At 45.9% G+C, this 15,462-nt stretch overlaps 1 protein-coding gene across 1 annotated transcript in view; it reads left to right on the top strand.

Annotated features, from left to right (window-relative positions):
* Positions 1 to 15,462, top strand: part of 5-HT7 (5-hydroxytryptamine receptor 7) — a 52,565-nt gene that overhangs the window by 4,506 nt on the left and 32,597 nt on the right. The window contains exon 2 of the mRNA XM_001357545.4: positions 11,773 to 11,808. The gene's annotated coding sequence lies outside the window, so the exon portion shown is untranslated. The remainder of the gene's footprint in view (positions 1 to 11,772; positions 11,809 to 15,462) is intronic.

The following is a 15,462-nucleotide window of genomic DNA, read 5'->3' as shown; positions in this document are numbered from 1 at the left end:
CAAATGCCTGTCTGTCCCACGCATTGTGTATACGCAGCGTGTGCCAAACCAAAGGCGAGCACCGGCAGCCGTGTTCTTAGTTTCATTTCCGCACAACATGAACGATAGTCGATAGAATTCTCCATAATTTCAGGGCGAAAGTGACATCCGGAACATCCCTGACGCCCAATGGACTTTCCTTGCCTTCGGCTACATTGTGTCACGCGCATTATTGATAGCCCGGCTCAATCGTTTCGGCTTGAGTTTCAGTTTCAGTTTCAGTTACCGAGCCCCGGGAGATTCCAGCCTCTGGTCCTTCTGGATTCTCACAGCATCTGGGCAATTATGGTGCTGTTTATTAAAAGGACATAATTGCAAGTTGAAACCCTGGTAATCAGCGATGGTCTGATGGCCTGCTGTTGTCACTCTTCTCGTCAGAGATTTCCCATTTCCCGGCTGGCTGACCGGGCCTCTAAAGAGTTTTCACCCTCTTGACCCGGGGAAATTTGCATAAGAATTGTGGTCAGAAGTGGAATAAGGAAATACGCCGGTCCGCTTTTCAATTATGATTAATGACCAGTAATTAAAGCCATGGAAAAACCTTGGCAGCTCAGCAAATTGATTAGAGACGGCCGCGTGAGTCACGCAATAAAGGTCCACTGGCTTAAGGACTGTCTGTCTGTCATCGGGTGGCACTCACACACGCGTTCAGGTCACAGACCCATTATCTTTTATTGGCACTTGATACGAGTATTGGCCTGGTCGAAGTCCCACAAATACTTAGGCATAAATCTGGACCAGAAATGCTCAAGTGTTTTGGCTTTTCATTAATTAAATTGTCGGACTCACCTTCTTCCTTCTATGTGTTTTGATTAGACCAAAACCGATAGCCGAGAACCGAAAACATGTTTCAGTTAAGTGCAGGCGGCTCTCGAGAGGGGGTGGGGGTTCTGGTCAAGTGGTTCGTGTCTTGTTCGTGTCTCGAGGGTGCATTATGTGTGGGCAATTATGTTTACAGGAAGGCTGTGCTAGGACTAGTCCGTCGCTCCCTTCGCTCCCTTCGCTCCCTTCGCTCGAGTGGCAATCGTAGTCCATTAATCAAGGCCGAAGTCTGGCCAGACAGCCGCGAGTGTTTGCCTACTCCACTTTCGAGATGGCTAATTGCATGCAGGGCCTACAGTCGACTGTACGACTGAAGCCCTAATTGTAGGCATATTTCACCTCTCACCTGATTGCATGTTGCAGCAATAGTTCCGCGTCTTAATTGAATTGTTATTACGGAAAAAACTAACACTAGAAACGGCTCTAAGTCCAAATCGATTGCATTTCCAATCCCCCCATTCCCAATTCCCCACTCCACCCATTAGCTGCAGCTTTTAATTGAATGTCTGGTGACTCGGGGCTCGCGGCGTTTTCAATTTCCTGAATAATTACCACAAAGCATTTCACTTCCATCTGTAGCTCTGAACTTGAACCGAGAGGAGGCACCCAATTGTTTGCATTTATTGTTTAATAATATTATTATTTTGTAAGCTGGAAACTGTTCGAGTAAACAAGAAAGCAATCAAGCGCCGAAAGCAATTAAAAGCTTTGCTCTTCCCCCTCTTACTCCTCTCGGGGCCACTTGTTCACACAAATTGTGCAGCCGGAGATCTGGACAGCCCCCCTCCAGACAGCAGACAGCATACAGCAGACACCAGACCCTATCCCATCAGAGCTCTGTTCTGCTCTGCACTCATTATGGTTATGCGATAATCACCATCATCAAGAGGAGACGACTACGGGGGGTGGCAAAGAATCGGAGTAGTGTAATTGCAGCTGTTGCCACCAGGCGGCGATGGCGATGGCGATGGCGATGGGAATGCGAGTGGCAGCTGCAAGATATCCCAAAACAATGCGATTATACTCAATTCCATTAGGGTTAGTACCGTCTCCGGCTCCGGCTCCGTCTCTGCATCTGTCTCTGTCTAGGATGGCATATACGTAATACGCCCTTAATGCAACCCCTAACTAATTGGCTCTGTTAATTAAGTGACATTTGCACTGTGCTCCGAGCAAGCAGAACCGACACACAGTCTTTCTTATCGCCCGGAACGGAACGGAACCACCCCGAGGCGAAATCGATCAAGAATTTGTGGGGACTGTCACTCAGCTTGAGGCAAAAGGCTTTCGCTTTCCACTAGAGTCATGGCCACACACGTACACCCGCAACGCATTCGATAAGGTTTCTTTTCCCTCCAAAGTGAACACAAGTCCGGGGGTATTTGCAGTATCACAGCAATACTCTTGCTCATCTCTCGCGGTGACTAACTTGTGCTGACCATTTGCCCAAAAATAGCCCCCCTCTCACACATGTGCGATACGCGACTAAGTAAATAAATTAAATTCAAATCTAAATTGATATAAACTATTCTGCTCATTGAGGCTGAACGAAAGAAAAGAAGGCCCGTGCTTATCGCTCGCCCTCCCATTATCACCCCACCACCAACCCATAGCCCAGAGCCCCATAGACCCATAGAGCGACCCATGGAACTCCATATAAGAGTAGTACATGGGCATGGAAAGCGGGGCGCCGCTGCCAGAAGGCGGCAAGCAAGTGGTGCGGCAGGGGCGTGGCCGGCACTTTATCGCTGCTTAATTACGTTACTGATAAGGCCTCATTTTGGGGCCGAATCGAGTTGATTCTTTGTATTTCTTTACCATTTTCTTGGCTCTTCTTTCCATATCAAAGTTGTGCGGGTTCTCTCTGCCTTTGTTTTGTTTGCTGGACAGCTCTTGGTTTTTTTTTTGGCGCCCGGCTCTTGGCTCTTGGCTCTCGGAACTGCTCAGCCGAGATTTTGTTAATAAAAATTAATGGCTCTGTGATTTGTTTGGCCTTAAGTGCAGAATTTCCTTATGTGTTTGATGTTTCCCCCAGACATCCCCCAGATTGTGTTTATATTGTTTGATTGTAATTTCCATGCCTTGACTAAAGGGAAAAAAACACATTCGTGGTATCATAGGTGTGGCATTGGAATGGGAAGAGTATGGAAAGATTTCTTCAAATATGGCAGTATTGAAAGACAACTAAGTTTCAGTTACCAAGAAAGCTACCTTCTTCAGGAAAACTTCTCTCCTAAGAGCTCTTAGAGAACAAAAGCACTCTACGATGCACATCATATCTCATTTCTGACCGTCTTTTTATTGCAATCATAACACTGCGTAAAATCTTTGCTGATGTAGGTCGGGACTATCTTTCAATGTTTGCTTTGATAAGATATTTTATTCCTTAAATTTAGATAACAATATATCATTTGTTGTGAAGAAGTAGTTCTTATGAACTGATCATGGAATAGTCCTGAGAACTGAGAGGTTGTCAAGAGGTTAATACGAGACTAAACATCAAACATTAGCCTATAATCAGAGGTACTAGAAAGGCAAGGGTATGAAATATTCTCCTTCCCAAAGATGCTGTTCCCTCCTGCAAATCTTTCTCCTCCCCATATTGTACACACTTCTGCGGGAGCACGAAAAAGAGGCTAATGGGGATATTCAATTGCAGATATGCTGCTGCTCTTGGTATGCAGACAACGCCCACATCCGACACTAATGTTCCGCTAATTATTTATTTAGGCGCTTTAATTACTTATTTATCGATGGCGTCCAGCATTGCGTATGCGTAATATCTACAATAAAATACCGACAAAACGCGCAAAAAAGGCGAACTGAAAGGCAAACAAACAGCCAAAGCGATTCATTTCGCGTTGCCACGCTGCCCCAGAGCCCATACCCCAGACCCGGACCCAGACCCTGACAAAGAGTCAATGACATACTGCTAAAAATACACAAATAACTATTTATAAATATTTCATTTTAATTATAATTGATATCTATTTGGTATTTATGGGAGATGCAGGCCCGGCGTGAATGGAAAACTGTTCTGCTAAGGGGAAAATGAATTATTTAAAGAGTATTTTTCAGGCCTGTGGGATGGGATGGATTGTTTACCGGGCTGCTGTCAGGGAAGCCATTAACCCATTCAATCATTTAATGGTTAAGGCGCACGAGTTCAAGTACAAAGTGTGAAAATATTTATTTGAACTCATAAAACAGTGATATTGTTGCCATTATTTGGCCATAACAGATTTTGTTTACAGCCGGCTGGCGATTCCCATTTTCCCATTAGCATTTTTTCCATTTTCTCCAAATGTTTGAATCGCAATCTGCAGGCCTGCTGCATTCAGTTCTCTCTCTGCCTCTCTATCTCCAAAATAAATGAACCCAAACTTGATAAGTTAATAAGTTTTACTGCGGTCCGGTCCGAATATTCATTCACTTTCGGTTTTGGCTCGGTGTTTGGGTGCGTGTGGGTTTGGCTTTATCATTCGGACATAATCTTTATGCATGGTCTGGCCCGAATATTTGTGGTATTTATTTCTTCAATTAATTTAAGCGCCAGCCCGACAAAAACAAACCGAGCCGAAGCCAAAGCCAAAGCCAAAGCGACCCAGAGATAAAGCAGATATCGACAGCCACCTGGTGACAGTGTCGCCCACATTCGAGCATTGTCTGTGCATATTGGATATGTGTATATATACACATAGATATCTATCCTCGATTCATATGAATACCCAAAACGTTGTGCATGATTGATGGAGCTCTCACAGAACACAGAGGAACCTTCTGCATTGCAGCTGATGGCATTTGCATATCCTCCTAGCTCCTAACTCCTAACTCTGGTTATGCAAATTGGCTTTATTTATTAATCGAATGCATTTTGTGGTCAGCATCGGCGCCAGCCCCAGCACAAGCCATGAATATGCAAACACGAATTTCCACTTTGTTCGGATTGGGAAAATATTTAATTTACTGCACTGTACCGGAAATGGATTTGATATGTTTTTCACCATAAAACAGTCTCGGGGGAAATGATTAAATTAAAGCTGGAAAACACTTCAGCATTAATTTAGTGGAAAGCATACAGCATACACATACATATTTTCCGAATGGTTCTTGGCCGTTGAATAATCTCTTTTTTTAGGTCTCTTATGATATCCATTCTTTTGATAGGGAATGAGGAATATAGTGCCCTGCTGTTTCCATAAACTCAAACGAGATTCTCTTTGGGCTTCTCTAGCCATTCTTCTCCTTTTTTTCTGTTCCTTGTGTGCCACATAAATCTCGTGGCGAATTTAGTTTCCGATTTGCATTCGGGTGCGTCCTCAGGTTGCCTCGCACATAATTCATGCAGCTCGACACTTGCCACAGCCACAGCCGCTCCTGCTGCCGCTCTAGCTCCTGCGTGTGGCAATAAATTTCGTGTTCTTTTTTTTGGTATCCCACATTTTCAACACCATTTGTCCTCGACCTTGTTCTGGAAGCGGTTTTTGGCATCGATTTTGTGTATGGAAACCGCTTCGTCGCCAATTATGCCATTGGAATCTATTTATAGAAGGGAGTTCTGCGAGTGCGGTGGCAACTTCAATCACGCAAGTTGCATGCCACCACCTGCTGAAGGCTGCTTCATGCCACCTTGCTGCTTGAACTTCACATTCCTAGGCAGAGCCACAGTCAGCCTTCTCTTTGCATTTTAATGGTTTTTATTGATTTTCAGCATTGTTTCATTCGCAATGGCAGTCGGTACTCTCAACTTTTCACTTTCCGCTTTCCACCTGCCACCAGCCTCAAGGGCTACACCTGCTGCTGCTGCTGTTGCTGCCTCGCCCTCCCGCCTGACTGCTCGTTATGAGCATTCATGGCATCAATTGGCGCGTGCCACCGACCGAATGTTCCCTAAAAACCCTCGCCTGACCCCCACAGCTAGTCCGCCGACTGGCACCTGTTCTGTTGCACCTGCACTTGTGCCTGGCATTTATCTCGCGGCCGATGTCCTCGTTCTGAGCCTCCTTTCACCGTGCCACACACATCCATCCACCCATCCATCCATCCGCTCAGCCATCCCCCTATTTAGGAATCCGCGCAGTTAAACGTGCGCTTTATTCCGAATGCCCTATGCAAAATGCAGAATGCAGAATTGGGGTCTAATTGTCGAGTGTCATGAAGGACACACAATGAAATTAGCTGGCAAATTGGAAGGTCTCTGGTGGAGCTCTGGTTTCAGCTTCTGAGGGACTTTTGGAAAAATCCTATTTAAGCAGCTTTTTCTGGCCTTAAAGCTATGTAAGACGCACCTCAACATATTGTGGCTTAACCCCTTTGAAAAATTCCTGGAAAAATCGTTGTCAATTTATTGATATCCCCGTTTAAGGTGCACATTTGGCTGGAATAAATCCTCGGATAATATTTCACAAGTTTCAGATATGCAAAGCTGGCTCCTGCTCCTGAAAGGCCTTCAGGATGTCGACCATTGCTGCCGAGAGATGACGATGGAGACCGAGTACCCGTACCAGCATAAGCTGTAAGCCTCGACGATGCCACTTTGCTAGGTTTTTTTTTGGTTCGTCATCTCTGTGTTCTGCTGTATATGGGACCTCCCTTTCTGTGACTTGTTCTCTATCACCCTCTCTGTCATTCGCATTTCGTTTTGGTTATATTTTCCTACTCCTTCTGCTGCTTCTGTTGCTACTCCGCTGCTGCTCCTGGGCGCTTCCGGTGAGCACGCCTCGCTTATCAGCGCATTTTCAGTTGCTTCTTGTTGCTGTATGTCTGGTCTCCACACCCCCCACAGTGTACACCCCATCATTTTCGTACCCACCCATCCCATCCGCCGTTTCCCCGGGGCCAACTCGTTGCTTGTTTGCCTGTTTTGCATGTCAGGCGCTTGTTTGTTTTTTGCGCTCCTGTTTTCTTCGTCCTGTGTGTTCCTTCCGTTTTCAATTTCTTTTTACATGTTCGCGTTCTTGTGCCCTGCTCCTCCGCTATTCTCGTTTTATTTTTGCATATATTTTGAGCAGGTCCTCCGTATGACAATTCTGCTGGCTCATGGATTCAAGGATTTGGTGGAAGGCGATGGGGAGGGGACCTGCATCCATATATCTCACTCTACCGCTTTTTGTGTGCCAAGGATTTCAGTACAGTATTTTGACCTGCCAGATATTAATTTCTTAGCCTGAGATCATCTCGGCACTCGTCGCCCTCGAAATTGATTTGCGACAAAGATGCAACAGACTGGACCTCAATTATGGTCCTTATTCATTTGTGGGACAGGCCCATACAAGCCTCTAATTGAAATCTAACTTAATTTATGGCCCCAGCTACACAAACATCACAAATATTTGGTCAGGAGGAGACTGTCCTGCTTTAATTGGAAATGCTTGGACAGAGCAGGACCTGGAACAGGCAGCAGGAAGTATGGGGTATGGGAGGGCCATCAAAGTCGACTTTAACGCATGACCTGCCAGATCAGAGCCACTGGAGCGGCAGTAATTCATAATAATACAAGTTATGTATACATTAAATCCAATAATTTATTGATTTTTCATATGAGAATTCACCACGCATCCGGACAATAGATGGGAAGTGGAACGGGAATGACTTCCGCTTTGTTTGCCCCATATCTTCGATGTCAATAACAAAAATATGTGCGGCCAGAGTCCAAGGAACTTCATCATCGTCCCCATAATCATCGATGGGCGAGGACCGAATCAAAGACGAATGCGTGACCGACGCAAAAGTTGTGATTGTGATTGGAATGAATAAAGGGAATCCAGGCCTCCATCAGACTCCATCACGCGGCCATCTCCGAGGCCCACAGCTGAGTGATTGACATGACCACAGGGGGCTCGGTCGGTCGGCAGCCAGGACATCGTCCTAATGGCCCATTGACAATTATAGCGCTACTAAATCTTGTCGAACGAGAGAGAGAGAGAGTGTTAGGGGGGGGTCTTAGCAAACATGCCTTCCCTGTCATATGCACAAACATCGTGTCCTCCACCCAATGCGGACTTCAACTTTAGTTTGCTTCTCTTTGTTTGTCTTTGATGGGGGTCCGGGGTGCGGAGTGCGGGTTCCAGGGTCGTGGTCAGGGTGGAGGTGGAGGCTGGGGTCTTGAATCTTGCATATTATTCAATTAAAATCGCACTACTATTAAGCTTGTACGGACAACTGTCAGCCGCACGCACGCAATCAATGTCAACACGAACAGGGGCATACACACGAGTATAAACTGCAGATGAGGCAAAGGATACCCATACGTAGACACAAACACACACACACACACACACACGAGGAACAGGCGGCTAACGGATGTGTGGGTGAGTGCCACAGTTTTTGGTGGGTGTACGTTAATAGAACTTAGACTCGCATAAATGTCAGCTTCAAGATTGGATAACCCCGGGCCAAAAACTAAGTCTCTGCATATGCGTGTCTGAAGTGTTTGCCTCCAGGGGGGCGAGGGGACGATTCTCGACTCTCTCTCTCTGCCTCCGTAAAGCGTGGCAGCAACAAGGGAGCAGCAACTGTGGCGACTATAAGATACCCTACCCACTACTGGGGAAGAGACCTGCTAATCCTTTTGCTGGAAGGAGAATACAACATGATTTGGTTTATTTGGATCCTGCAACACTGCAACTCTTCCACAAAACGTGTATACCCCACCAGTACACGCGTACTCCTCAAGTACTGGGCATAAAATTTGGACGAGCTGTGCCAGCTTTAAATTTATGTGCCACAGTGGAGCCTGCTTAGAGTGGAGCTGGAATTTGTGCTGCGCGAATGCCTCCAGTGCCCAGAGATCACTGTAGTTCAGGTTGGTTTTCTCCAGCGTCGTGTTCTCAAGCATCCCGAGCAAATTAAGACAGAGCAACACAACAGGGAAAACGCTGCCACATGCCCCTTGTGGCTTGCTACTTCGGTGGCGTGGCGCCTCATCTGGCAACACGACCTCGCACAAAGTTTTCGTCTGTTCTGTGTGTGCGCCACGAAAGTTACCCACCCAAATGGCAGGGTGGAGGTAAGCCTGAAAGAAGCACGAAAAACGAAAAAGAAAACTGTTGCCCCCAATGAACTTTTGCATAAGACGTTGAGAATAAGAGTGGAGGATGCGGCTCTGGGGCTGTCAGTGGCGTTAAGTGGCGCCCAGCCAAGACGCAGCATCAGCATTTGCCGTTGCCACTGCCTGCCCCTATCTCTGCCCCATCCCAATGCTCATTCCCATGCCCTCTCCTTCAGCCGGCCTGCTGAGGGGCAGATAGCGTGCAGAGACCTCTTGGAGAGTGGAGGAGCCACGGAGAGACCACTCCCGTTGCCTATCCCCCATGTAGCCTTATTTTTACGGCTATCGTTTCAATTTTTATGGCTTAAGTTGTTGTAAATTTAGTTGGAAGTAGAGCTGCGCTCTATCTTCTCCCTCCTCTCCGCCGCTCTGGACACGCAGTTCGAAGGCTCCTCAGTATGGAATCGATATCCTCTCTAGCTGTCCGCCGTGACCCACTCCGGCTGCGTGTCGGGCTGCCTCGGCTGTCCTATTAGCCGTCAAGCGGAAAATTTAATACTGTTTATTTACACAATTTTCCAGTTAGCCCCGGCATCAGAGCTACCTAACGCCGGTCTCTCGTTCTCTGAGTCTGTCTGGTACTGTTTTTTTTTTCTGGGTCTGGTCTTTGGTTTGTTTTGAACGTTGCGTAATGTTGCTTCTCTTTCGCTTTAAATAACTGTGTCTCCCGCTGTGGCTGTGGCTAAGGCACATTCACACTTTGTGTGAAAAATACGAGTTAACAGTACATTTGGCGTAGTATTTATGAGCCGAACCGCCACGCCCACAGCTACCAGAGCCACCGCCTCCACTTCCGCCAAGGTCCTGTGTTCCGTGCTCGGCTGTCCTGTGCGTGGCATACGATTACGCATTGCGTATTTTATTCAATTTGCAGCGGCAACACCTGGAAACACCTTCGGAATAACCTTCTCAGCCCCCACGATAAGGCATCGATTATTCTTCAATCACCGCCTCCCCTGATGATGGCAGAACCAAAAAGGGCCCGAAATCTGATCAGATATTCCCCTTGAACGGGGGAAAATTAACCAAAGGTTTCCCCTTTTGGATAAAGAGATTACAATTTGATTAAGTTTTCCGGTATTCCTTGGAAACGAAACATATGTCTGCTGCCTGAAAGTTTAGTAGGATTTTCTTGGAATACCGGTACCCTTTTGTGTCGAAGAAAACCATATGAAGCAGAGATTTCCCTGCTCTCTCAGATATGAAAAATGCTCCCATTTCTACAGGCCGACCAATTCATTCATAAATTATTACAAACGGATGATATGGTTAAAAAAATAAAATGATTTACTTGGATATCAGGCCAAAAGATAGCATATCCAAAAATAGTTGAAGAAGTTCAGACAGTCAGTAAATATTGCTATCATTTAGAAAGTATTTCTGCACGTATTTCTCTTTAATGGGTTAAAGCCGGGGCCTTTTATTGCTATTTCATTTATTTATTTGCTACCGCATCGCCTTTCGTGCTCACTGCGTTTATTCCAGTAATTTTGTCTGGGGCATGAATAATAGACGACTCCGCCGCTTCGGCACAAGCGATGCGATTGCGATGTGCACCACGAATGCAAATGCAAAAGTGGAAAAAAGAACGGAGGAAGGCGGAAGCTAAGCTGCAAGTCTGTTCTGCCTACGGGGGCAGAAATTGTTGGAGGTACCCGTGGATACCTCGTGGAGATCGGGGGTATACTAATTGAACATTACCATCTAATGTTTATTGTATAAATTATAGTTTAATCGCTATGGAATCCACTGATTTTTGATTCATTGATTTTTGAGAGACTCGTAGATAAAGCTTTTACCTACCAATTTTTCCAAATTCATTACGAGTTGACAGAAGGTTCAGATGTTGTGGAATCTATGATTTTAAAGATACTCATATAATTGGATAATTATTACGAAAAGAATGAAAATACTGTGAGATCCACCAGAAAGTGGATATATTTTTAAAGATCATAGGGCACCAGTCGTGGATCTGTAGATACTCAACCCTAGGTCTCAAGAGAACTTGGCAAATGGAGAAGGTATTGAAAAATGGGAAAGAAGGCAAGAGATTCTTCTTTTTACCAAAATTTACCATCTCTCTTCTTTCTACACTTTCCACGGTATCTCTTGGGTCGCAATCTCGCAAATATATATTATTCCTACTTGTTGTTCCATACAATTTATGCGAAATCACGTATGCCAGGGCATAAAAAATCAAGCACAAATACTATAAATAATGCAACAGCCGAAATGCAATGCTATGCGATTGTGGGATCCACACAGAGGATAGAGGAGACACACTAAGAGGTCTCTCTCTCTCCTTCTCTCTGACTGGATGTTTAAAATAAACATTGAGTTTGGAGGAAGCAGGCGACCAGGCAGGGGAGAAGCAGGATGGGACTTCTGGGAACATATAGTATCTATAGCTGCTTTTCCCATTTTCCCACCCATGTCCATGTCATTGACTGCTGTCAGCCGAAGGCTCTTTGCTGCCAGACGAAGGCGGAGACAGAGATGGAGATGGAGAAACGGCGCACTCTGACCCATTTCTATGTGAACCCTGCACAGGCGTTAATCTTTTTTATGTTCAGTACCATCCTGGGTCGCTGAGATTCAATATAAGATATTTTTCAATGGCGCACAAGAGTGGGAGTAGTGGGAGTGCGGCCCTTCAATTTCATTCAACATTTCGGCTGTCATTTGGTCCTGAGTGGCACTTTGAGTTGGCTTTATTGGGTTCATCAGCTGTCGGCATATGTGTGGGTTTATTTCGATAGTTGCCATATGAAACGAGACCCAAACTTCACTTCGATACTTTCTAATAATCCCATGATCGAACCCCATTTTAACCAGTCTTTTTATTCTCCATCTCTTTGCAGACCACACTACATACATATACGAGGCGGAGCCACAAGGTGAGTCCGGGCGTCTGTGAATTTGACTATGGCGGCATTTTGCACTTGGGAGCTCGGGACCTCAAAGGCACATTCCACTCGAGCGGAGCGCAAGAAAAATTTGACTCTAGATTAGGCCATAAAAATACGCATTAAGCTGTCTGGAAGAGATAACTTCATATGAATTTATTGACATTTCGGTTGGTCAGTCTCGGCTCCACTCGTCGAGCCCCACTCGTCGAGTCCCACTTGTTTGCCCCCAGAACGATTCATTCGTTCGTCCGGTCAACAGAGCATGAAAAGGCCAACATCCGTTGTGGCTAATGTGCCTGTGGGCAAGAGCAGAAGGGTCCTTTGTGTGAATGCGGCGAATGAGAAATACATAAATAAATTAGTTACGTGCCTGCCAGAACAGACCGACCCCCCACCCCCTCCATCCATACACCATTTGCTATCCACTTTCTTGTTTGAAATACGAATATGAAGGGGAAATATGTTTTGTTTTTTCCGGAACAGTACTGTCTCACCTTGAGGAACAGTTCTGATGGGTTAGGCTCCTCAATGGTTTCCATCAACCATTTCAAGCATTTCCTTCACTTAGATAGTCCCCCAATAGTTAGAGCCGATTTATGGACAGATCTTTTATGCAGAGTTTAAATCCCAAGCCCGGAGGACACCGCTCCGCTTAACTCTGCGGTGTGCTTCATAAATTTTGTTTATTCATTTGTTTCGCTCTGTCCTTGCCTTTGCTGTGGTCCAGCATTTTTTCCCTCTAGATATACATTTTCGTCCGCCTTTTTTTCCGTCCTTTGGTCAATTATTCAGACCGAAACGAAACGCTTGTGGTTTGCACACTGGCTACATGGAGCACAGGCGGAATGCAGCTCGGAGGAACTAGAGCATTTAAATGGAAAGAGCCCTGCATGCGTGGGGAGGGATGGAGCGGGGCTGGAGGACGCAGCGAGACGTGTGACTGTTGACGGGCCTGTGTAAATTGCATAAACTTGGTAAATGTGCAAAAAGTGTTGCTACAGCTACAACAACAACAACAACAACAACTCCCCTCAACAGGTGGAGATGAGGAGACGGCAGTCCTTCAGTTCATTATGTGGCCAGAACTGTTTACCCAGTGGCCTGCTCCTCTTGCTCTGCCATGCTCTGCTTCTGTGGTGTCAGTCATTGGGCTGGTCACTCGACTGCAGTGCCAGCCAAGTCCTCAGGCAGCCTGTTCGCATCCTGTGACCACATCCTGTCGGCGGCACGCCATCCTCCATCCTCCAGCCTCAGCCTTCAGTCCCTGTCCCATTCCAATCCCAGACTGAATGACGAGAGCTCGCAACCATTGTTTGGCTGGCAACAGCAGTGGAAGTAGCATTCATATGACTTCTCACAGACACAAGGCATTATGACGCTCGGACAGAGCTCCTCTGGAGTGTGTCCAGAAGAAATCAAGCGTAATGAAGCCCCAACCCTGCCAGACAAAGGTTTACTTAGGCGATGTTCTCTTCTGTTCTGTTCTGTTCCTCTGCCCCTCAGCGCCTTCGTTGGAAATGCAACCGAATGATAATAGATAAGCCGCTTGACACTAACACGCTTAGGCACTCAAGGGGTGCCTTGATTTTGCCCTGTTTTACCTCCTGATAGGTTGACGAAAGGGACAGCTGCCCCCCAATTAGTGGGGAAACTGCCATGTAATGCCTCTGAATTGGGAAATATAATTGGACTATTCCTTGGAAGAGGCATTACGAGACAGTTTGTTCAAAGAGCTGCTGCGAGTTTATTTCTTCTGCATTTCGATTGCTCCTTTAGAAGTTCTGCGCAAGTTTCGTGGTCAAGAAAGAACATTTAAAAGTTCGCCTTGAAAAGTTTGTGAATACGAAAACTACTATCCGTAAATGCGACCAATCTTTCAACTGACAGCTCAGCCAACACTTTTAGCCCTCCCCGGTCCTGCTCTTAGCCGTCTTCGTCTTCGCCTTGGTCACCTTTTGCCATTAATGGCATAAATGTTTACTTTCGTGTGCCATTAAATAACTATCGTAGAGGCGTGGGCGTGGTAAATTGGTTCGATTGGTTATAAGTTTTACAGCGAAAACAAACAGGAGGGAAAACTGGAGCGGAACGACGAACATTCGATACTCTAACAAATACTACTCTACTCACTGCTCAAGTGCTAAGAGAGCCGTGACCCCACCACCTGCACCACAGAAATGTATGGGTGTTACTCAGCTTACTATTTAAATTTGGGGTTGATATGTAGCCTATTTAAGGGACTGGGAAAACAACAATGAAAATCATAAGCTAATTGCCAAAGAAGGGGAAAATTTTAAGCGCTACCTTTTAGGGAAACGACGAAAGACGACGCCCAGAACTGAAAGGCAAGACATGGCCAGAAATGGCTGCCAGCAGGAAATCATGTGTCGTGAGGCATTGTTTGTTTTTTCTTTGGATAATGATGTTTGTGTTGTTGTTGCTGTTGCTGTTGCCCTCAGCTGTCCACAGCAGCGATTCAGGGTTAAGGGAAGTGGTTGTTGCTGCTGTTCCTGCCACAGCAACATCATTGAAATTGACTTCATTATTATTTTATAGTCTTGGCCTGGTCTCTGGCCTTCAGTTTTGCTCTGCTTTGCCTTGTCTTGACTCCGTTATGCTTCTGGTTCTGGTTCTGGTTTTCTTTTTATGGCTTTTTATCAAATCTTACAATGTGGTGCTTGTGGCACGTTCTACACTGATGGCCATGTATCCACCATTCCACTCTCTCCACTCTCAGGCAGTGCTTATTAAAACCCAACTCCAGGCTGCTGAAACATATCTATATGACCAAGTTTATGCACATAAAGATATGTATCCGGGGTACATAAGGATATCCCGGGAAGGCTGGGGCTCGGGCTGGAGCCGGAGCCCCAAGCAAAACTGATATAATGCATTTTAGAGAACACAGGCACAAGAGAGTGGAGGGCCAGGAAAAGTACATAAATGGAGGGCGGCGCCATTAGCAGCCATTAGAAGTGAACTTTGATTACATCTGGAGTATCTACGATAAGTAGTTGGACAGTAGCTGGGCTGGGTATTATTTTCCAACTTTAATCTTGTTCGTTTTGCAGCTATAAACTTTAACTTTCCGTTGGATAAGGGAAGAGCTTGGCCGAACCTTCAAAGTAGGACTCTCCACTCCTCAGCAGACTTTAATTTCCTCAGAATGTCCCTGTGCGGGGGGGTGACACTTTTCGCCTATCCCTTTGATGGTCACCCATCCGCCATTACTCCGGCGCGTCGCTTTTCCGCTTTCCGAGAAGCACTCGCTCAAGTGTCACTTGCCATTTGCCAGTCACTTGCCACCCATCCACATTTACACTCTGCTCGCTGTAGCCGTATTTCTTTTTCCATTTTTGCCGCTTCGCCGGGGCATTATGTAAATTTTTGTATCGCCATTTTCGCTGTATTTCTTTTTCGTGTGTGAGCGGCATTTTAGTTGTAGTTTTTGTGTGTGTAAGTAGACAGCTTAAGTCAATTGCTCTTATACCTTTACCGTTCTCTGCCGCTCTCTAACGCTCTTTGTCTTTGTTAGTTTATGAGCATTAACACTCACGGCACGACACTCACACGAATACGAGTACAAGTACGAGTACAAATAGTACCTACTCCTATTCCTATTCCCATTCCCATTCCCACTTG

Source organism: Drosophila pseudoobscura, chromosome 2 (assembly GCF_009870125.1).
Source record: "Drosophila pseudoobscura strain MV-25-SWS-2005 chromosome 2, UCI_Dpse_MV25, whole genome shotgun sequence".
In the NCBI taxonomy this organism is placed as follows: Eukaryota; Metazoa; Arthropoda; class Insecta; order Diptera; family Drosophilidae; genus Drosophila; species Drosophila pseudoobscura.
This window is presented reverse-complemented; position numbering and strand designations above follow the sequence as displayed.